Source organism: Strix uralensis, chromosome 1, assembly GCF_047716275.1.
Source record: "Strix uralensis isolate ZFMK-TIS-50842 chromosome 1, bStrUra1, whole genome shotgun sequence".
Lineage (NCBI taxonomy): Eukaryota > Metazoa > Chordata > Aves > Strigiformes > Strigidae > Strix > Strix uralensis.
Window position 1 is genome coordinate 141,259,189 of NC_133972.1, and position 22,700 is coordinate 141,281,888.

The following is a 22,700-nucleotide window of genomic DNA, read 5'->3' on the forward strand; positions in this document are numbered from 1 at the left end:
TGAACTGATGTGGAAGACAGTCAAAGGCTTTCAAATAGAGCTTCTTCAAATAAAGTCCAAATAGCAAGAGAAACAAGACTACTACAAAGTAAAGATGAGAATGAAACATTTCTATTAATGCTGTTCATTGAATGAACTAACATTTAATAGGTTTTTATTGTATCTTCCTCACATATCTCTGCAAAGAACTGTAGTTAGTAATACTGGTATTACAAGTTAGCTAATTGTAAATATTAATTGTAATAGCATTGTAATGTAAGCACTGTAATGGACCTTTTAAAGTCAAATTTCCTAGAGGAATGAGTCTTTTCTTTGTTATTTCTAGTCTTAGCCAGAGGTGTGTAGAAGGGGGAGGGGAATAAGGATTATTTTAATCCCCAAGTCAGACATGGGTATGTGAGTGGGCACTGGCATGCAGACCAGCTAAATCTATTATTCTGAAGCAATGTACAGTAGCTCCTAGTATGGACAATGATAAATAACATTGACCTAAAACAGGAATGATTTTTTTATCCAGCTTTACAGAGATCTGAAAATAGAAGTTGATTTGTCTTTGCATCAGTCCGTATATATGACTCATTAAATGAGTTAATATAATTAGAAGTGAGATGTCCATTCCCTTAGTCACTTATTTTTGTCTTATACATTGTTACAATAACTTAGAATAAATTGAAAATAAACATGCAAATATCATTAAAAACAGAATGTAAAAATAGCATTTACTTTTATTGATGACATCTCCAAAGATCTAAACTAAAGCTGTTCAAAACAAATGAGAGTGTTTTTTACTCTCTCCTTTTTACAACTGTTCTTTGAATTAGGAATTCAAACCTGAAATAACACAGTGGCATTTATGGACAGTCTCAGAGAGAAATGAAAGATTCGCTGGATACTGACATGGTCTTAGGAGTTTTTTTGTTGTTTGGGGTGCTGTGTGGTTTTTTCCTTTTTTTTTTTTTTTTTTTTTTTTCTTTTTTTTTTTCTTTTTTTTCTTTTTTTTCTTTTTTTTTTTTCTGTAGCAGTGGTACTTCTAGGTTTAGCCTGAAGGATTTTAGTAGTTCAGGCAAAGAGGAAGCTTTTGTCTTGAGAGCTTGCAGTTCAGCCCCTTCAACAGAAAAGGTTCAATTTCAGAAATATTTTTAAGCTTTTTAATAATAAGCGATGAGCCAGGCTTTTAGAAAATATGTCTGATGTAGCCACTAGGTAGTAATATAAAGAAAAGTCTTTCCCCAACCATCCCTTTTGTGTCATACAGCAGTATTAAGTGGAGTTTTTTTTTAAGTGCATGTCTAGGTCAGATTCTCTTTCCCCTCACTGACGGTGATGAGAATCCATTTTCCAACTGTTATACAATATCATGGTCCCCAAAAACTCAGCAAGAAAAGCTCGGCTAATATGAGACATATGCTAATAAGAGACTGGTTTTCCTTTTTTTTGATTTTTTTTTTTATAATGCAGAAGCCAGATGACACAGCCAAATAAGCATTTTAAAAATGCTTGGTAAATTTGTTAATAGATGTCATTACTGTAAGTCTTCATGCATGCCCCTTTGAAAAAAAGTGGTCACTTATTAGAGACTGGGGACAGAACATTTACTTGAATAAAATTATTAATAAAGCACATCAAGGCTTGTTTCTATTAGTATTGGTCCATGAATACTTCAGGTGCTAATTTAGGATTTAGGGATATTTAGTCATACAAGCCCTCCAGTTTGAAATGGGCATGTACCTTATTATTATTATTTAAACACTGGCCTTTGATATTTTGAATATGTTTATAAAGTATACTTATCCTCTTCATAAAATTAAAAACATTGGCTACAGGTTTTTGGTTAAAATGCTCTGGACATGCAAGTCTGGTGGTAGGTCAGTCAGCCATTTTGAATGGCAATTAAGCTGACAGTGCACCCTGTACCAGTGAGACTGTGAAAACAAATAAAAAAGGCAGATGGTTCATTTAGTTTAGTAATTGTAATTTGTTGTTCATTAAAAGTAATTCCCACACAAGCATTCTCTATGCAGATGGAGTATATGGAAAATTTTATTCCGCTAACCTGTCCTAATAATTATTTTTGTTAGTGTAATTTGCACTGACATTTGATAGGCAGTTGATTAGAGCACTATGATTTTGTCAGAATTAAAATTAATTGTAAATTTTGCTGCTTTCATTAGTCTGCTTTTATAACTATCATGACAAAGCAGCAGGGGTTTGGCTCTGAAATACTGAATATCACAGCAGCATTTGTTGTGTTTATTTCTTTTTGAGATGATTGAACCTTTTAATTGAAGGGTTTGTGTTTAGAAGAGTTTTTTTATACATACAGAAGATGAAAATTAGTGGGAGACCTATTTTAGGATGATTCTAAAACATGTTTTGAATGGAGGAATATGCAGAGTTAAAAATCCAGATTCAGTTAGTTAAGCTTGGGATGTTTTTCAGTTGTCTTAAATGTAGTGATAGCACTGTAGCTCCACACATCCTGATAAGTAGATAGAAACCTTATGACCAGTTATAAAAGTGTCCTTACAGGTAAAAAATGTATTGGCTAACAGGTTTTAAACAGTGGGGGTTTTTTTCCCCTTTAGAATATAAAATGATGTTAAACAAACTTCAAAAGAAGGAAACTAGTGCCCTCTTGATGATTATAATTACAGGGCTGCTCAGTTTGATAATCACGATAAAGTTGTTCTCTCCTTGATAAAGTTGTTCTCTTCTACATGGCTTAAATTACAAAATAATTCTTCAAAAATAAATATTAAAACATCTTGGTACAAGTGTAGACAGACAATTCTCAAGGCAAACCTGAAGGGTTGAGTGCAGTTTAGATATTTTGCCTCACTGCGTGTTGTAACACTTCTGTCAACCTGCAATATTAGAAAGTAGATAAATGCTGGATGTAAAATCCAGAACACAGTTCTATGAGCTTCAGTTTACTTTTAGTCTTTTATGTCCAGGTATTTTTGGTGGTTGATCTGTTGGGTATTTTTCTCCATTGCAATATAATATTGGTAAGGTAACAGAGTTGATGTCCTTGTCCTATTCAAGTCAATGACAACTCTATCATTAATTTCAGTTGCACCATGTAACCTATGGAAAACCCTAATATTTTAGAGAAACAGCCAAATAGAGTATAATTGGTACTGTCTTACAGCATGAAGTAACACCCTAACATAAGTAATTTTTTTCTGCTAGAGACTAGGGATGTTTTTGCTTCTTCTGAGGTACAGTATCCACCAGGGTGTAATTCCCCTTAGAACTGCAACTGTTAAAGTCAGAGCATGCTTGACCTACTAATTTTCAGTAATACATTTTTCTCTCAGAATCTTAATTTTTTAGAATTATCTATATCTAGGAATCAATCTGGGAGAAGTAAAGAAATTCTTCTGGTTTATAACTTGACTCTTGTTTCTGCAAAATACGAACAAGACAGTGTTTAATGTAGTCAGAAAAATAGTTGGCTTGATTGTGCGTAAGTGAAGAATCTCTGGATTGTCTCAAAGTGTTAGCTGCCCATTTGCAGACAAGCAAGCTTTTAGTGTGCAATTTAGGTCAATGGATAGAGGGGAGAAGATGTGTTTAGGCGACAGATTTTAAATCACCATAATATAAATATGCTTCCCTTTTCATCCGGAATTTGCTTTCTTTCAAGGTAATTTAGTGGAGCAGACATGCACTTATGCCTGTCTTTGTAATTTTAGGGATTAGGGTAGTGAGGATTAAATGCTGACCCTTAATCTTCAATATCAACTTTAAGAGCGAAATATAATATGCAAATGGAATACATTCATTTTGTGTTTATATATTTTAATCTCTGTAATTTAGTTTTAAGAAGATGGAAACTCATCTTTGCCTTATTTATTTTGAATCCCAAAGCAAGATGCCATTAAAATCTTTATCCCTGTATCTTAGAGGATAAATGTTTATCCTTTAGGGATTAAAATATAATTTTTTTTAAAAAATGAGTTTAACCTAACACTCTTACATCAACCCAAGAGTTCTGTGTGTCTGATTTAAATGTAACCTTGAGTGTCATGTCAAACAGTGATAGTGGGGAAAAATCATCCTGTGTTTATTTTCTAAAATCAGTGAATGAAATTTGCATTAACAGAAATCTATTGGTTACTGTACCACAGATCAATTTTGGTCAGTTCATTGTAAGATTTTCCTGAACGTTCTGAATATATTCAAAGTATAGACCTCAAAGACTGAGAGAGAATTTATAAAGATTAAATATTCTGCAGTTATAAGCAAGTAGGATATCTCAACCAGTATAAATGAATGATGCAGTATTAAGGAATCAGATCAAAAGGAAAGATGTAATATGAAAATCTAACAAAAAAGAAATGCATATGTGAAAGTCTTCCTTTTGGCATTAATACTAGCAATGTAAAGTGCAATTAAAATACTTGACCCAATTAGATTTATAATAGATGCCCATATAGATGTGATTTAAAAAAAAAAAATCACCATCCCTGAAACATTTTTTGATCAGGCCATCATATTGATTGCTTTAATATCTGCATGCCTCCTTTCTCTAGTTTTGCAGATTTTAACTAACATGGCAGTTTTAAGTTCTCAGAATAATTCTGCAACTAATTTGAGATTTCTTCACACTAAGGATTTAGAACACTCTGGTATGAGCTGTATGTTAAAGTCTGTATTATTATATGGTAAATTCATAATAACAATGCACCACATTCCTACCCAGTGAGTCACCATCCAAGGACCATATTCTGACGACTGTAGTCTTACAAAGAATAGTTTCTTCTGTGACAAATCTTTCAAGTATTTTGATATCCTTTGGAGGGTAAGGTGCTACCCAAACTGATACAGTTATCCGAACATGGGTCAGTGGGGATATTGTGAGAGCTGAATAATAGCATGAACAATATATAAATAAATTAAAAAAAAAGTCATTTACCAACTTCGTTTCTATTATGTTAATAGAAAGATATAAAATAGAAATTAATAGAAGTTACATTGGATTTCTGGACTTGATTTGTCAGGAAACTCCTAAAATGTCTAATTGTTATTTACAGATTAATTCTCTCAAGAAATCTCAAAGAAGTAAATGAACGTGTGTTCATAGTTCCATTTCTCTGTCTTTGGGATGCTCTCTGGCCCTGAGGTGGCTCAGAGGAAAAGAAAAAAAAATGGGCCTTTTTATCTTGAGGATAAAATTTTGCTATCATGTCTGGTCCTTCCATAGACCTTATAAAAGTAAGAAGTTGCTTTGTGTCCTTATCATTCCCAAACACTTCTGTAAAAGCCAGAAACTATCTGGATTTTACTATAAGTTTCATGTTTTATTAATTTCCCCATTTGTATTGAATGGGAAAGAACATACCACACAGAAAAATGCAGTCACACCTTCATTACCACCCAGTAGAGACCTAAGAAGTGTCAAGTGTTCTAGTCCTGCTTTACTGATATGCACCTGAAAGACTGTTATATTATAGCATATTACATGCTATCCTATTCTCAGAGGTAGCCAAGACGTGTATAGAGTACTTTAAGGCCCATCATTGGCAACACTGCATATCAATAAGTCATTTTATTAATTCTTATTTATGCTAGATTCATTAGCATATTTCAACAAGCATCAGAATATCTAATAGCGGAGACTTGGACCTTCCATCAAAGGTTATATTATACTTTCTAAAAGTTTGTCTGTGTTAATGGAGTACATCTAGAGAATCACACACTGTTACAGATGACATTTCTGGAGGTGGATTTTTCTTGATGTTTTCTGCTAATTTCATGTTATATTAGGTCTAAGATGTCAGCAGGGATGTCCTCCTATGCAAAAAGAGAATCTATTTTAACTGTGTGTTGGTGTTGATTGCTCAACGTGTTTTTGTGATGCTTCAGTCAAATCTTTCATCTGAGTGTCAGGGACATTCTTTATATATTGCAATGATCTCAAATTAAAGTGATATTTACTAGGGTAAATAAATGAGCTGTATAATATATGGATATACAGGTACCTGAAGTTATGTGGGTAGCCAAATGTACCTAGCAAACCAACAGTAGTTTAAAAAAAGAGAGTTATATTTTATGGAATAGTCAGTAATGGTCATTAGACAATAAAAGGCTGCAAATTTGTATTATATCCAAAATAAAGATCACTGCCAGTGTAAAGCATGCTGTTCTGAGTTTCTAATCTGAATATATTTTTTTCTTTTTTTGAAAGGACTAAAAAGAACCTTTTCCTTATATCCTCCTTATAGTATTTTTAAGCCCAAATGGTTGGAACTAAAAAATACAGTTTTGTAAAATTGAATAAAGCAAAGTAATGAAGTACATTCCAATAGACCTGCAGATTTCTCAACTCACCCCATTTTCTGTGGGAGTATGCCAGGTGTGATGGGTGTTGTGGTACCTCACAGAAATCAGCAAACTTTTTTTGTTAGGGCAGCTGAATTCTGTGGTCAAGGGACTTCCATTGAAACCAGGTCATGATGCCCAAAGTTATAAAACTTGTCTGGAACCTGCTGTTGGGCACAGTCAAGAGGGAGCAGAAGAAACTGAGGTGGTGTGTAGATGCCAATATTTTAGTTAATGGCTTTGATGAGAACATGTTAACTAGCACATTTTAACAGTGTAAACTTTCATATTAGAAGCTAGTCGAGTTAAAACCTAAGCTTTCTCTGAAGGTTTAACTCAACCTAGTTGAGCTGAAGGCTTTCAAGTTGTGCAAGGTAACATGTTCAGACATGTTAGAAATAGTGTAAAGAAATTCATAAAGATTCATGTAGTTAGGAACTAGTAGCAGCTGCAGTGTCAAGAACATAAGTGCTATCTACGAGAAAATTTGCTAAATAAGTGGGCAGCTGCTTTCAGCACTAGCTTCTATTTTTCAGTGGTCTTCACAGGTGGCCATAAGTAGAAAACATGACTGTAGCCCTTGAGGGAAGTGCACAAGAGATGCTCATTGACGGCATGAGGGCTGATTGTACATTAGGTGCCTCAGGCATAAGCAAGGTTCAGAGGAGCCAGCCTGGGTGATGGAGCCAGGCTCTACACCAAACCCTGGCCTTGCTGGCTTAGGCTGCTTCAGGTTGTCACTGGCATCCTTAAAGACACAAGTCTTTCAAAGGCAGCTCAGATTTGGTATAGATTCGGGGAAAGGCTGCATTCAGGTAATTTTTTTCTGGAGGTAGAGAATAAACAGCAGTGATGGGTGCCACACAGCTGTGCCAAAAAGCATGTGTGTTTGCACCTGACTTCAGGATGGCCAGATGTGCTATATCCCCAAATATCCATACCTTACAAGTGTAAAAACCTCAAAGCGGGTATGTTCATCCAGCCCCAGAATGCATCTGTGCATTTCCCTATGTGTTATAGTGAACCAGTATAACCTTGTTCTATCCTGAGCATTACACCATTATCATTTATCCAAACCCCAATTTCTTCAGGCAGTAGGAGAGCTGTATGACTCACTGGCCTTATTAGAGTAATTGGAGAACTTTTAAGTCTCCTATCAAAATGTCCAAAGTTGCTGTGACATAAAAGATGGGGAAAGGGAGGAACAACAAAACACTTTGGTCTAATAATTTCTTCTAATCCCTTAGAGGCACTGATTGTTGGGATAGTCTCCATGGCACTAACCACCAAAAGTGCATGAAATATTTGTTGGGAAGTAATAGTTCCTTGTGGAGTTCACTTCCACTGCTCAAAAACCTGTCCACTTAGAAACAAGCAACAACCATTATAACCTCTGGGACTGGTCTTGCTGTAAAATCAATATTTGAAGGTAATCACTTTATATCTGATGCATGAGCCCCGGTGATTTTACTGGCTGCCTGTTGTTAATATGGACCACTGCCTAATTGTCATTCCAGAAGAGGATCCAGATGTCCCTTACTCTCTCCCTCCAGCCCACCGTGGCTTTCATTACCAGAAAAAAATTCCTAAAAGGTGATATCATCTACTATTAGAGGCTGAGCAGGACAAAGGCCATCCCTCCTTGCACCTTTAGGCTAGTGAACAGATTTTAAAATTAACACCTCTCCTCAGCATCAGAGACGCATGTGATTTCACCTACTGATCCACATGCAGTCTTGCTTGAATATCCTTAAAGTCCTTCAAGACTGTATCTTTTGCTGTAAAATCTCAGTATTCATGCATCCACATGTTGTAGCAGTGGCATAGGATTTTTTCTCCACATGTTTGCTAAGGAGAGATACAAATGTGACATTCGACTCCTGACTTTAACTGTTGTATTCCCCATGTAGTATTCGAATGCCAGCACAAAAGGTACATGTGGACAGAGGTGAAATTTGCTCTCAATCTTTTGGTGAGTTTACGTTCTTAGCAACTGAGTAGAACCTTTATTTATGAAGATACCTGGCCTTTTTTATAAATAACCATGAGTCTGAATTACCTCCAAATACAAGAACATCTTCAGGTGTTTTAAGCCAGCCTATGTGCTTGCTGGAAAACACTCCATACGTATACTTTGTAGTGTTTCACAGAAACATCACCGCCTGTTTGAGAACTGTTTGTTTGAGGTTCTTTTATTATGGATTAGGTAAAAATGCAGCCAACATGGATATTGTATGTAGCTTTTAACCCCAGAAACCACCCCTGTTTATATTAAATTTGCATTTGTTTCCTCTATTTAACCGACTGCTGAGATGATGAAGGCCTTTCAGGCCATGATTTGCGAGACATACCCAGAACCCTCATAAACCTTTCTATCACTTCTGTTAGAGATAACATTTTCAAGAAAATATTCTCTTACCTCAAAGTACCATCACCTATACTCTTCCTCTCCTGTTTTTAAAGCTAGATTGTTTAAATAACAGTCAGGTAATAGATTTTCTGAGTAGTCATAGTCATGATTTTTGGTCATCTATGGAATACAAGTTGCGTAGTGTTTCAGTTTAAAAAAGCCCTTAGATTAATTTTAAAACTTGTGGGACAAAAGACTTCTCTTAAAGGGGGGTGGGGGGGAGGAATGTGTTTAATACACAGTCCTGAGCTTACTGTATATTTAAAGTAGATATATACCTTGCTGCTATGAATCTTTGACAAAGTGCCAAGTGTTGCATTGCCAAATGTATAGCATTTCATTTATTTCTTTAGGCTCAATAGCGGTTACTGGTAACATGTGTTTGTAGGGTGTCAGTTCTGATGGAATTTTTTTACCTGGCCTGTTTCCAAGTAATGTTGGTATGTGTTTAAAATGCTTTAAAAATAAATCAGACTTTTGTGTTTCTGCAATAGAAATTCCAGGCAGAGTGATAAAGTGGGATTCACTTGACATCACGATTTTTTTTCTCTATTATAGAAAGGGACTTTGTTCTTTTTATTTTGTTTTTCAGTAGGCTAAAACAGTATAATAACTAGGAATAAGTACTCAGGACAAATGTCTAATATTTTAAAGGAACACTTAAATAAGAAAAATATATATTTGATATATGATTTTAATGTTGCTTCTCTTATGTACTTTCTTTTCTCTAGCAGATCTGATTTGTGTATTGCATCTTTGCAGATGGGCTTCTGTGGCTTTGAAATTTTTGTCCCTTCCCTTTCTGAGACACAGAGACCAAGTATCCTCTTTCATACTGAGACCTTATGTTGATTACTGTGCACATCTAGGATCTCTTCCAGGGGAGGCATTGGACACATGATGTATGTGATATAGCTAAAGGATGCTTAATAACGCCTTTCCCCTACTTCTGTAAGGATTCCCAAGAAAAAGAAATAGGGCTGTGAAAAATTCAAGTCTGTGGGTCCTCAGGACATTTCAGCCAGGGAGAACCCTCTGTAAGTGGAATTAAGATGCCTGCCAGGAGCAGAGTTTCTGCAGCAGTACTTAGATCCTCTGATCTCTGCATGCTTTCCCCAGGTGACAAACTTCCCCTTCACTTTGCAGGCATCTGCTACCCTGGGCTCTTTCTCCTGTGGATGAATATAAAAATTTATCAGCCTGGTAAGGTGGCCAGCAAAAGTTTGCCAGCACTTTGTACCATCTGTTCAAAAGAAGGTGCTTAATGCGGATGCCCTGGTTCATATACCTTACACCTGTGTTTACAGAGGTGCTGAGCACCTGCAGATACTAGACTGCTTTGTTCACTCTTTGTGAAAATTTGGCCTGTCCTGTCTCAAGCTGAGCCTCTAAAGCTGAAATTCCACCCCCCAAAAAATCAGTGACTGTTTTTTGAAAAATAACAGGAACAAACAGGAGGTACTGGTAAGCTGGGTCAAATGTTGTGTCAGCTATTTTTAAAACAAACAGATTGACATATATTAGAATTTGGCCTTTACCTTTGTCTGCCAGGGAACTTGTCCTTCTTTAAAGACAGAGATTGTATTTTCTTGAGGATAGACTTACTGTTGATTATTCTGGGCTGGGGTGGCTTTTTTTATTTTTCAAAGGATCAAATTTAGAATTATTTTAGAGTTTTATAACAGCATAATCCATAAACTATTTATAAAGTGTAACGATACTGAAAAAATAAGTATTCAATATTCAGCATTTACTGTGAATATGCAGTAGCAAATATTTACTGCTACATTTGCTTCCAAGTTTCATAGTATATCTGGAAGCTTGATAATAACACTTCATATTTTCTTACCAAACTGATAATGTGTTATTAATTCAGATGAAAAAAGAGGTAGCTCTACCAGATTCTTCTGTTTTGTCCCAGGTTTGAAATTTTATGAGAACCAGACTACACATTCCTCTGCTGTTAGACAGTATTATTTTCAGAGATGCTAACCTGTTAGTGATTAGCCCAGACTGGTGTCTTGGATGTTTGTGGTATCAGAAAGACCTTCCCTGAGGACTACTCTGGTCCAGAGAGACTTTCCACATTTGAGCTTGAAAAAGATGGTCTGAACCTGTGTATATTCCCAACTAAGGGTCAAATCCCATGAGTCCATGAGAATTTTGCCTGAGTAAAGACTGCAGGATTTGACCCTTCGGGATTTATTTGTTTCTTGTACAGATGTTTAAGTAATTTAAAATTATGTGGTCCAGTGTTCAAAGAATTAGCTGCCTAATAGACCTTTTGCTTCTAACTCCAGCTAATTCACTGTCTCTGCTTATTGGTGTCATTGTACTTAAATCATCCTATATGGCAAATTAAGGAAAATTCAGGCCTTCAGTGAAACGATTATCAAAGAAAGTAAATTACAAAATATCACAGACTGTATGTGGCCCAAAAGGTCATTTTAGATTTATTTGTAGAAAATAGCTATCATCTTTATGATATTACTATTGGTAGTGCCAGAAGGTAATTTGTTTACTATATTTGCATGTTGCTCTATGCAAGATTCTGCTCAGTGATCCTGATCGTTGCCTCTGTATGTTCGATTGCTTTTACCATAAATGTATATTTTTAGGGACTCATCTATGAACTTTTAGTAGGTGCTTCCTTCTGCAGCCTATCACTTCAGCTCTTTGTTTTGACTGGATGATAGGATAACTCTGATATTTAACATGGTCAAGACATTAATGGGAATATCAAGACATGCCATGTGTTGTAACATTAATTTTGTGTTTGTGCATGCACATACATTCAGTATCTGCAAAGATATTAACACATTCCCTCTTATGTACACTTGTGATACATGTGTCAGGGTCTTCTACAAATCTGATTAAGGAAAGGCTACAGTAAACTGTATGCACAATATTTGTTTATATTTGATATTTTTATTTTAATGTTTGTATTACAAACTAATTTTTGTGCTTTAAAGCCTGTTTCTTTAAATGAACACCTCCAATCTGAAATGTACCCAGTACTTAAGGAAAAAAAACCTACCAACCTTGCAGCAAGCAACACCTATGAAAGGGGAAGACAAGCATGAGATGGAAGGTCAAAAAAGTCAGGCTGACCTTATCTATTTAGTATCTCTGGAAATCTTGGTGGCAAGAAACAAATTATCTTCTTCCTCACTAGATCTGCAGCATTCAAACCATCTTTCTGAACTGGGCATTTGCACCTTGGAAATGAAAACAAAAGACAAAAAGTTTGTGTGGAGAGGCATTAAAAAAAAAAAAAGGAGAAAAAGCAGGGTGATTTTTTCCAGAAAGCTTAGTAGTAAATTTCATTTAATAGTAAAGAACCCGACTGCTAATTTGAAGGGGGAGAAGAAGGAAGGAGAAAGAAATGGAATTCTGCTAGTTGATAGGCTTTAGTTTCTTTTCCTCACTCACCTGTTTGCTTGGAGATGAAAGCAATCATTTTTGACACCTATTTTTCTCCTTCCCAGTGAAACATTGATATTTACTACAGGCTCCATAAAACTTTTCACCACCCTGTTGTACGTCTTTCATAAGCAGTCATATGAAATGCCTTTCATAATCTTTCCGCAGTCACAGTAGAGGAGAGGACACAACAGTACTAATGCCATTTGCTTCTGCTAAGGACGAGAGGAGACGGAAACTGCATTTCTAAATTGGGCACTGTGTAGTTTTACTTATTGATTTACAGAGCACTTATTATTATAGTAGAACATTATAATGAACATAGCTGAAGACCGAACATTTGTTGAAACATGTCTGAGGCATTTCTACATGTTGCTTGGGGGATGAATTAATTTACATGATGTTCTACTTTTTAAATAAAACAATTTATTATAGAAATCAAAATGTCAAATCTAAAGGCTCTTATCTGTGAGCTCTCATAAATTATTTCCTTGAAGCTTTTTTGGAGCAGCACTGTTCACATATTCCTCCCTCAAGCCTAAATTACACAAACAATAAGTAACAAGTTATTGTAAGTGTAATGGTAATTAACCATGAAAAAACCTACTTGTTTTGATTTTAATTGATTTTCCCTTTAGATAAAAGTGTCCCTTTGCTGGGGAATTTTACTTTTTCATTGCTTCAAGTTTTAGTGGTTTTTGGCCTTTTGTCTTTAATTTTTTAAGTGGTCACTTACCTGCGTATATCATTAGACGACTGTCTCCCAGGTGTGATTAGCCTCCTGTGTTCTTACAGTTTTTGGCAACAGCAGAACGGTGATTTCTGTTTGCATGCTGGTGAGGTTCTGGTGATGAGCCGTTAAATAAAATGATCTGTCCCCAGGCCAAGCAGTTGGTTCATTGCCAAACAGTAATCCAGTACAATTAAGTATCAAAGATTGGAGTACTCCATTATTGCAAGAGATCTCACTGCAACCACCTGGAAAAGCAGAGAGCTCAAGAGGGGAAGAGTGACCAGGACATTTATTTTCACTGTGGTATACAAATTTCATTGGGGTTTGTTTGAACATATGGGATTTAGATATCCATAAATTTAAAATTAGCATTTAAATTTTCAATTTCGGCTTTATTTTCCTTCCAAAGCTGGGGGTTGGGAGAAGGAAGAGATGAAAGTAGGAAAGAACTGACTTGATTTCTAAAACTACTTTTGGTGTTCTTGACTAACTTTCTTATTAAACCACAAGATTTTATGGTCCTATTGTATTTTCCTCTTCCATGAAGATGTGTCAGTTGCTGCTGTAGTACTCATGCACATATTTAAGCAGTTTAGAAGTGGCAGCAAAGCTAGAAATTTGTCAAATTATTTAGCAGAGAGGTTTTTTTGTTTACTTTATAATTCAGGGCTGGGAATGCCAATTTTGTGTTCCACTACTGGTCTCGATTTATTTTCCATAGCCTTGCAAGGAATAATTTTTCATTTGTTGAAAGAACACTGAATTCTGATGGGTGGAATTTTACTAGGATATGCCTTTTCTAGCCATAAGGACAGTAGCATTGTGAAACACACCAAATCTAAAGCAACATCTTTTTAAAGTTCTGTAAATAGAGGAAATGTCCAAACATGTTAGGTATTTGAATATTTTGCAGATAAACACAGCTAATCAGATAGAAAAGTCATACCTCGTGTACACAAAGGAGTCTTTAAAATCTTATTCATATGTAATAACTCAAGAAAACCCTGCCTTTTGTTACTTTGAGCTAGTGTCACTTTGGAGGTGCTTCAAGGTGTTTGAGTGTGAAAGGAAGGAAAAAATTTGGCCTATTTCTCCCCTTCAGGAACTTAACAATTGTAGAACCCTATAAAATCATAACAGTCTCCATGTTTATGACATCTGAGAAAGTCAGAGGATATATTGATATTAAATAAATGTTAGCACAATCCTCTGAAGACATAGATAATATACAGGTTTTACTGATTAAGAAACTGAGTCACAGGATTGTCAAGTTATGTTTTGCAGTCTATCATAGTTGAAAACAGTGATCAGATATTCCCAATCATATTTCCTATCTGTAGCTTCTCTCTCTAAAAGGCATTAAACTATAGTTCTGAGAAATATGAAAATATATGGGATAAGGAGAAGTCATTCCAGTTTCACCAGGGGCTGCTCAAAGATCTATGGATGCCAGATCTCTCCCAGGGCAAAAATGAAAGAAGGAAACAACCAGGAAAATTAAAACTCTTTTAAGACTTGGAAAAGTTAAGAAAAATGCAAAAGCAGAATGAGTTAATACTAGCCAAAGGAGCCAGGGGAAATAAGAATAGCATTTCAAATATATTGGAGAAAAAAAGAAATAATGGAATGAAAAAGTAAGCTCAATAATAAATGAAGAGGGTGACAAAATGAAAGCTGGTTCTGAAATGGCTGATACACTGAGCTACTTTTAAAATCAGTCTTTGACAAGAAAAATAAAAGGAGTAAGGACATAATAGATCAAGAAATTAAGACCTTTTCAAAATAGTTGTTGATAAAAAAAGAGTAAGGCAATACTTAGAAAAAACAGAATACATGCAAATCAGCAGGTCTGGATGATAAGCATAGTATGGTCTTAAGAGACATAGATAATGAATTTACATAATCGCTAGTAATTATTTTTGAAAAGTAAAGCACAATTGAGGATTGGGAAAAGGAAAATCTAATACCAGTCTTTAATAAAAGAAAAAAAGGAGTAATTCTGGTAATTACCATAGGGCTGCCTGTTGTTGTTTATAAAGCCTAGTGGTGTGATAGACACTTTACTGAAGCTGCAAGAAATCATCCTTACCCCAAAACAGTTTAACTTTCGACTTGATGTGACTTTGTTGAAGATGACTTAAAGAGGTTTGAAGAACAAGAACAGTAGGAATACAGGGGTTTTTTTGTTCGGTCCCTATATGTACATATCTTCATGATTACATAAAGATTTGTGGTCTATTTGAAGTTATAACAATGATTAAGAAATAAGATAACGAATATTATTGCTCTGATGCTGAAGGTTTTATCCCATACTTTGTCTTGTCTCCACTTGCTAAGCCCAAAGGCATTTTCAGGAGGCCAAGAATATTTAGGCAGGTGCTACTTTCCTCCTCCCTGTTGCCTGGCCTCTCTGCCTGCCTCATGTGGAGATGAATAAGATGGAACTGTGCTTCAAAGAGCTCTTGACCATAGTTTGTTCCTGAAGTACACACACACACTCACACATTATGGAAAGAAAAGTGATCATAAAGATAAAATAATAGAAGTGGTCTTCTGGGCTTGCTTTCCCACTGGCTTCTTGGGTGGATAGTCTGATCTGGTTTTCCCTTTTGCTCTTCCCAACACCTGGTCCCAAGAGCGTGCACCCAGGGGCTTCTAAGGGTTTAGGAAGAATGAGGGATCATGCTTCCTAAAAAAGTGGAACTCCCTCCACTTTTTCCAGTTCTTCTCTGATATACATGGAGGAGAACATGGTTTCTGAAGGTCCAAGTGAACCTTGGACCACTTCCTGAGGAAACACAGGAAGGCAGTTTCCAGAGGATATGACACAGTGAGGGTAGTAAATGAATTTAAGTGCATAAAATCAGGCAAAAATAGTTGGAAACTGTGATTTAATAATATGGAGGGAATAACTTCATAGATCTTTGCTTAAATAAAGAGATAGATAAAGAATTTTGCAGTTGGGCACTTGAGATGAGCTTGAATCTGCCAATATCGCCATGTGAATTTTCCAGCTGGTTGCAGGAGTGCAAGTTGTATTTTGGGGATAGAGTAAGGTGTCCAGAGGTGTTCTGCAGATGTGAGTGAAAGACTTAATTTGTTGATCATGTGATTAAGGAAGGAGAGGTAAACAGACTGTTCATTAAATCTGCAGGTTGTACTAAAACTGGGAGGTGTTGCCAACACCCGCGAGGACAGAGTGCGAAGATATAAAAAGAAGTGAGGACAGGTTAGAAATATGGACAGGAAATCACAAAATGGGATTCAACCTGACAAATAGAATCTGATACATCTGCTGAAATAATAATGCAAAACGCAGATATTCATCAGGAGAAAGATGTTTGTAAAGAATTGATGTTGAAAAAAGGCCTAGGGGTGATAGTGGGCAGCAAATTGGGTACGAGTTTGCAATATGATATGACAACCAGCTGGCCCCCCTCCCCAACAGTTCTGTTCTTTCTTGAGTCATGTTATAGAACAGAAATAGGATACACCCCTTCTACAGACTATGATAAGATATAATACTGCACACAGCTTTAGGCATGTCATAAAACAATAATAGATATGAATAGGTGTAGTAATTGGAAGCTCTCTCATAGTGAAATGAGACTGGACAATGAATTTTGAAGCATATAATAGGAAGTCATTCTGCACGGATGGATGAACGCTGCTGTCTTTTTCAGCTTTAATTTTCATGTTTCCGTACAAGGCAAGTAAAATGAACAGTAGTTATTGTTTAACCAAGTATCTTTGCACATCAAACATGTTAATTTCAGTTTTTTCTGGGTCAGGTATTTTGTTAACCATGACATCTTGGCACTGAACTAACCATAATAAACTGCCCCTAGCCCAAGTGGTTCAGTTCATTGCAAGGTGATCTGTAGTTGTGTTAGTTTCCTTCCCTGAGATAGGAGATAAAAGAAGACTACCCAGAAGAAAAGCCAATTTTAAAGTATGCTTACCCTTACCTGTAGGGTTAGATTTTTGGGCATTTGTAGTTTGAGTATTTTTCAGTCACTCAGTCAAAAGTCACATTGTATGTGTGTAAACACATATATATATATTTATATACCAATATGCATACCCACTCTAATGTAGTCAGGTAGTGAAACTTGATAATTTGCTCTGCAATTTGCATAGAAGACACATATTTTTACCTAAGTCTGCTCTCCTGGAAGGAGGTTGTCTTTGGCAGAAGCAGAAATACAGTGTATACTGTCCTTCAGAACAGTGGCTCCTGAAGGAAGGTACAGAAGGCTAATAGTTGCTAGTAGCCCTTCAGTAAGTACAGCTGTTGCTCCAGGCATGTGTGGGTACTGCACACCTTTTGATTTGTATCCAGCTGGTTTTCTCTGTTTTTAGTGATTCGAGAAAGCCAACTGTGTCTTATTTGCCTGGGTCTTTTCGCCAGTGTTCTATTTCTTATATTGAAAAGCATGTTTATTGTTTGTTAATACAAAGAGTCAGGTGAGATCCCAGGCTCCTAGATAAGCATATTTTCCTTGCCCATATCCTTCACAGAACAGGTAATATGTAGATATTATACTTTATAGTTTTTCATGTCACACAAACTACTGCAGAATGTAAGTATGTGTATTGACATATTGATAAGAATACAAAATGGAGAAATAGGTATTTCACTAGTATTTCTATTATAGAAGGAACCAACAAAGACTTTTAGCTACTAATGTAATTGAAAATTAATTTTTATTAAAATGAAAGGATCTACTGCTCTCTCATCAGCATGGAAAGATACTTGTTTTTTGACCTTCAGTGAATCTGCCAATGCTGTTGAATGCTCTCTAACACTGACCATTTTTGCTACTGGTAGATGAGCCTGTCTCAAAGTCTTATAAGCTGTTGCTTGATAAAGAACAGAAATGGGATTTCATCATGAAATAAATGTCACATTTAGGAGTTTCTACTAGTGTAATGGTACTTTATCATGCTGTTCTGTTTTTTTTTTTTTTTGTTGTTGTTTGGTTGGTTTTGTTTGTTTGTTTGTTTGTTTTCCCACTCTTATTTAGACATATTAGCAATGCACTTATTAAGACAGAGAGAAACTCTTCAGGTCAAGTAGCCTGGTTATATATTCATCCATACCAAGCTAAAATCATGCAAAGGACTGAAATTGCAAGAGAATAATCCATTATTTCCAAGTAATATTGAATGAAGAAATAGTTGCTTGTTTTCTCTAACAACCAAATTAAGGGTTATAAATAAAGAACTAAGCCCAGAGTGAGAAGTACAAGTTGAAATGAATATTTGGAAAAGATGTACAGACTTCATTTTTATCACAGTACTTGTGCTACATTTGTGTTGATCAATTTACAGAGCTTAAGTCTCCACCTCCTCTGTTGAATACGCATCTTAATACCTTGTTAAATCAGCTTGTTAAAACAGCTTTTGATTTACTATGTTCATGTAAAGGTTTCCAATTTTTAAAACATATATGCTGGTGCACATGCACAGCATTTAAGATCAGAACCATGCTATTAAAGTTTCCCATTTCTCATCACGGCTAAAAAGGGCTAGAATTGCACATTTAGCTGTAGAATAAAACATGTAAGCCTCTTAAGGGGCTTTTTGACACTGACAGCCCGGTAGGTCTTTTCTTATCAGTGTATTTATTTCTGTGTGTATTTATTTAAAGAGAGAGATGGATTTTAAAGATATTGTTCAACTACAGAAGAAAAATAATAAAAGTAAGCTGGAGTTCTGAAAAGGCTAAAGTCCTTGCTAGAGGAGAGGCGAAACAGCCCTAAATTCTAGAGTGTCCATTCCCAGTGCTCTGTAGGTGCAGGTACCATAACTCACACTGGTGGTAGCTGCAGCCTGAAAAACATAAGGGTGGGAAACCATGTCCCTGAGGTTTGGTTCTCCCAGTCCCCCACTTCAAGAGCACTTCAACAACAAGTTGCAAGTGTACACTGGCCAAGCTGGTGACAATAGAATTGTATGTGGAAAGAAAGAATTCAGGGATATGGTGACAGCTATATATCCCTATATATAGATTAATCCTGTAGACATAAATAAATTGGTTGGATTGTTTTTGGTGTTAGAGAGAATCTTAACTAATGTGAAAAAAAAAAAAAAAGAAAACAGTAACAAGGATTGATACAATTCCATGATGCTTTGAAAATCAGTGCCACAATAAATTTGTTACAAATAAAATGTCACAAATAAAGAGATGGCTATTTTATAACAAGTTTCAACACAGTTTTGTAATCTCTTTGTAGTACCACTTTTCAATATTTTACGAAATAAATAGCCACAGTAATTTCTACGGGACTGTTATTTTTGATGTTGTATTTAGGAAAAAGAGGTAAAAGACAGAAACATAATGCATAGAAGCAAAGTATTTTCTTTAACAGCAGATTGCCTCTGTTGCAGGTATCTTAACTTCCCAGAGCTGGTTAATGTTCTTGGTAGTGTTCCTAGCTTTTTAATAGTCTCTATCTCACTTCTGCCATTTTATGCGAAGTACAGTAAATGGGTGAGAAATTAAGTAAATACCCAAGGGAGGATCAAAATGATTTATACTACACCACAGACATTTCAAGTCTTGCAGTCTCTGAGCAACCACTTGCTGAGCTGAGTAGCTCAAAATGGTAAAGTATACTCCATAAATCAGAAATCCAAGTCAGGGTTTCTGAAAAAGCATTATTTTCCCAGTGTTTTTATTAAAAGCAGTGCAAAATATGTAGTTTAACATAGGCCTTTTGCAGGCTTCAAGGAATTTGAGGATTTTGATAAAACAAACTGCATTTAAATGAACAAGTAGTGTATTTAGACAGATATATAGTTATCAAGCTTTCTAATAATGGTAATGGCATTTATGCAAAATGCTTTGTATAAACCCAAAAATTTACTGGGTACCTGAAAATATATGGCTATCAAACTGTGGTGTATTTGGTTTAGAAGAATATATGTTAATTGTGTTAACAATTGGGAAGTTAGTGATCACTAGAGGCAAAGAATAGACCAACTTGGAAATCAAAATCTTCACTTTATCTATGGAACGGATATAGAATATATTGCTATATATTATTCTATTTCACACTGAACTTGAGGCCATTGTCTCTAGGAATGAGGGAGACAGTGCATTCCCCATATCTCAAACTCTGATGAAGCAGCAAATTAGTGCCAGTTAAAGTGTTGTCTTTTTTATGATGTGAATGCATCTGGTAGAAACAAAGCCTACAAATTAGCCTTTATTTAGGCCAGTGAATATTTGTTACAGGGTAACAATTTTAGTTAATTATTATGGACTTCTTCATTTTTTGGTAAATGGCACCTAGCAATAAATTTTCTACTGTTATCAAATGCAGGTACCGTGTCCTGTGATTTGAATGCTAGCTTTTTTGCACATATTTATTTGACTGATAGAAAACATGAGCTTTTACCCCACAATTGCAAGATAGCAAGGAAATTATGTTTATTCTGCTTAGTTTTATGCAGTGTGGCTTGTGTCTGCTAATAACTGACAATCCAGCTACAAGCGTATAAGAGGATGGGTACAAAATGATAAAATCAGGAATGTGATTCAAGTACCATTTAGGATGGAAAATCTAGACTTTTAAAATACTTTGTGGTTCTAACAGTAATGCTCCTTTCATTACTACTGTACCTCAAATCAGAAGAGAGAAAAGCTTCTGAAGTTAAGATTACCCATAGGATTTGTAAATCAGATTGATGGAAGTAATTGGTAAACTGCTTAATCAAGCCTTGCTTGGAGGTGAATAAGGACTGCGGGATAGAAAATGTAGGCTGTATAAGTAACCCAACAAGTCAGTAGAGTTCTTTTTTCTGAAAGAAACAAAGATAGCAGTAATTAATGACCCTGACTCTGTGCCAAAAAAGCTTTCTTCTGACAACTCCAACTTAATTAAAACTTAAGACATTTCAATGGCCTCAGAAAGCCCCTGATGGGGTGAACTCTTGCAAACTCGTGAGAAAATTTTGTAAATTAAAGGAAAAGATGTGTGTTACCACTGGTGCCATGACTCTAATCCCTGGCAGTCAAAGAATCTATTTAGCCAAAGCCTTTTCTTTTAACTGGCTCACACCTGCAGGCTTACTGGCACTTCCTCTGTACCAGAGAAGGCAGTTTTTGTGTTTTACGGAAGATCAGATAATAGGAGTCTTGCTGTTACTTTTGTTTTTGTGCATTGTTCATTAGGCTGTGAGTGTTGCAGGCACACTTGATATGCTTGGCTAGCTTGGGGGGAGAGTAGTGGCTGAATGCTTTAGGTGGTGCAACACTAGTGAGGATCGGCTGGCAAAAAAAGTAAGTTTAATGCAAAAGTGCTTCAAATTAAAGCTCACAGCTGATGAGGCAAGCTGAAAGGCAGAGCCTGCTGTTCTTCACATATCCAACTTACAAGGAACAGTATTCTGCACCGGACAGTGCTGGATTTAGACAAAAGGAAATGGGGCTTTCAGATTCTCCTTGCTCCTTTATATTAATGTAATTTTTATTCATTATGGACCAACTGGTGTAAGAATCCTCCCCAGGTACACTGTATGGAAAGGAAAGCTCTGTTTGCATTACAAGGAGACAGGCTATTTTGTGAGTTGACCTGTCTATTAATAAACATGGAATTAAATTCTAGAAATAACATCAGTTGCATACTAATCGGTCTAAATAGTTACTTGATTTACATAAGAAAAAAAAAGGAGTTTAATTTCATCTCCCATTCTACAAAGTGCTTTTGTGTGTTATATTGTGAAAATCTTCTCTACCCCCCTCTTCTGTGGTCTTAGGCAAATCTGTATGTCCAAGGCAATGAGAAGGTAATATTCTGGATCGCCTTTTCCTTTTTTGGATGTTATGAGGGGATGTGCTGTCTGACTGGCACGAATAACCCTTCCTTGTGTATAGGTCAAGGCTTAGGTATATTTTTTAGATGTAGATACTGGAGGAAAGGATAGACAGCTCCAGGTACTCATGAATCTTTTCCTTTGAACTTTTTTGAGAGCTTTGATGAGGCTAATTATGATGTTTGTTTTCACAGGTGATGATCCATAACATACAGGTGCCTGGGCTGACATTCTCTTTTTTACTGTGGCATAGGGAATAGTGGGGGAAAATACTGTCACAGACTAGTAACTTTTCCATCGATTGGCATTTAATTCACCACATCAAGCTGATGCAAAAAAAAGGAAGGGGAAAGAGAAAAAAGGAGCCTGTAGGAGTTTGCAAAAATATACTAGATGTGTCATGTCTCCATAGTGTTGGAAAGATTCACCTACCAGTTTTTCAATAACTACTTTCAGATGTTAATATAGGGTGGGAAGATGGAGGGGGAACAAGGGGTAGAGGAAAGTAGAAATCAACGTGTTTGATCCGATACAGAAACTATTGTCTGCAAGAATTTCAGGATACCAGCCATAATCTAACTAATCTTAGTCCAAATAAATACCACCTGTACCATTTGATATCTGAAGGGAAAAGCAGTCCAGTGTAATGTATTAGAAAGACTCCTAGAGTTGTACTGAACTCTTACCAATAAAGTGATTGTTTTTCAGTACATTGCCATTCTTTTTTTTTTTTTTGTTATATATTTGTTGTGCCTGTGAAATGGAAGTACCTTAGTTTAAGTAAAATATGTTTTTAAAAAATAAACTACTGTAACAGAATATGTTTGGGAGTTGTAAAAGTTTTCCATTGAAAAAATCAGAATTTAAAAGGATCCTGTTACATGCTGTGGGCAGAAATCAGAGTCAGCAATGCTTGTGAAAAGATTTTTTTTTAGCAAAAATTTGTTGCGGGTCACAGTAAATGGTTTTTGAAAAAGTTTCACA

At 35.8% G+C, this 22,700-nt stretch overlaps 1 protein-coding gene across 1 annotated transcript in view; it reads left to right on the forward strand.

The window, feature by feature from the left end:
• Positions 1-22,700, forward strand: part of ZFHX4 (zinc finger homeobox 4) — a 151,331-nt gene that overhangs the window by 51,592 nt on the left and 77,039 nt on the right. The gene's annotated exons all lie outside the window — the stretch shown is intronic.